We start from the raw sequence: 2,176 nt of genomic DNA on the forward strand, positions 1-2,176 counted from the left end.
GTCCCTCAATTCCCTCCGCAGCGCTCGATGAGGTTTGACGCTGTGGAGGTTGCGTTCCGTCCTCTCCCGTTCCCTTTCCCCCCACCGTGCCCCGGAAGACGCCGCAGGGCCCGGAGCGCGGCCACGCGATAACCAACACTGGCCTGGGGCACCCCCGACACCGCCGCGACTGGCCCCGGGTCAGGTCCAACACTGCCCCTGCCGCCCCCGCACGATCCTCCCTGGGGTTTCCCCTGGAATCCCTCCTCCCCCTCCCCGACACGGTCCCGAGCGGACACAGGACACAGCGCGCCCCCCCCCCCCCCGTTCCTCCGACCGCGCAATAAACCGCAGCACAGCCCCAGGGCACCCCCTTCTTTCCCCCGCCTCCATGGCCCTAGTGCGCGCCTCTTCCCCACCACGTCGTCGGCTCCCACCGCCCCGGTGCACCGCCATCCCTGGCCCCGGTGCAGTTTCCCCTGGCGCCGGTTGCGCTGCGTTGCCTGGGACGCTCCCATCCACCAGGACCCCCGGCACACGCGGGACCCGCAGCATGCCTCACCCGGCCCCACTCACCTCCTCCGCAGGGCAGCTGCTGTGCCAGTCCTAGCGGGCAGTGCTCGGCAGCAGCTCCATCGTCCAGAACCAGCCCCAGCACGAGCTTCCCCCAAATGCAGCCCCAGCCCCAGCCCCGATGGCATGTGCCCGCCCTTGCCATCAGCCCCACCTGGGGCCTGTCCTGCCACCCAGCTCCACCTGGCATTCATCCCAGCCCCAGGGCCTGCAGCTGCAGCCCATCAGGAACTGGGGAGAGGGAATGGCCATCAGCCCCATCAGGGACAACTGGGGCTGCCAGGGCAGCAGAGGCACCCCCACTCCTGAGAGCAGCTTCCTGAAAGCTGAAGGGAGAGGCCTGGGGTATAGAGAGGGGAAAGGGGAGTATGCAGAGGACAAGAGAACAAATGGAGAGCTCTGGGTACAACAGAAGTAGAAAAAGGCAATGACAGAGCAAACAGAGTGACTCTGGGGGCACCACCAAGAAGCACCCAGAAAACTCTGGGACAGGAGAGAAAGCTAAACAGAGAACTTTGCAGTGTGCTGCAAAACAACCACAGGGCCCAACAAAAGGCACACAGAGCCCTTGGGGGCAACCCAAAATGTGCATTGAGGGCTCTGGAGGGCATCAGAGGGCAAATGCAGGGCTCTGGGGCAAAGCAAAATACAAATAAAGGGGCTTAGGGCACACCAGAGGGGCCATAAGGCATGTCACAGGGCTCAGTGCAGCTGACAGGATGGTGCCTGCAGGCTCCCCCCGCCCCCATGGAAACCCTATCTCCCCACTCCAGGCACACAGGCCCTAGCCCCAGACCCACAAGGGACACTGGGGAGTGCTGAAAGCAAATCCAGAAGCAGTCTGGGGACCTCACATAGCCCTGCAGGAGCCCTGGGTGCCCCCACAATGATGAGAAACACCCCCAAGAGCCCAGGCAATGCAAGGGAAATTCCCCACAGCTCTGTGAACAGCACTGGGTTCCTTGGGAACCACAGGGACTCCAAAGTACAAGGGACTTGGGGACCAGCTCCCAGCCCCGGACACAATGCGTAATCTCCTCCCCTGGGCATCATCTTCAGGCAAACGTGCTCACAGCACAGCATAGCCCCTTGGGAAGCACTAAATCAACAACACGGGTCGAGCTGTAGACATAGGGAAGACACCAGTTTGCATAAAGGCAGACCTGACAGAAAAGTGGGCGCAATGCCAGCATCGCGATTATGACTCAAGCTGCACTGCACGGCAGCTCCCTTCTGCTTTCACAACGCTTGTGGTAATTAAAGGTGGTAAATTAATAGTATCCATTGCCCTGCAGGCTGGAGAAAGACATTTCTCCTGCTCTGAGGAGGTGCTTAAAAGCCATGCTGCTTTCTCTAGCATTACTGGGGCTTCCCAGAGCCCATTGGTGTTCTCTTAGGCTTTTCCAAAGCCTTTTATTTTTTTAGGATACTCTTTAGCCTGCCATTTTACAGTAATGTTCTCCTTCAGCACAGTTATCCCAGATCAGCCACATCATGCATGTACAAAGGTTTGTGAGAGGTGGCTCAGAATAAGAGAAAGAAAGATCTGTTTGTCATCTGTGCACCCACCTGTCAATACTCTTCACCAGGAAGTGCTGTAAATTCCCTTTTCTCCAAAGCGGGA

This window comes from Dromaius novaehollandiae, chromosome 17, assembly GCF_036370855.1.
Source record: "Dromaius novaehollandiae isolate bDroNov1 chromosome 17, bDroNov1.hap1, whole genome shotgun sequence".
Lineage (NCBI taxonomy): Eukaryota > Metazoa > Chordata > Aves > Casuariiformes > Dromaiidae > Dromaius > Dromaius novaehollandiae.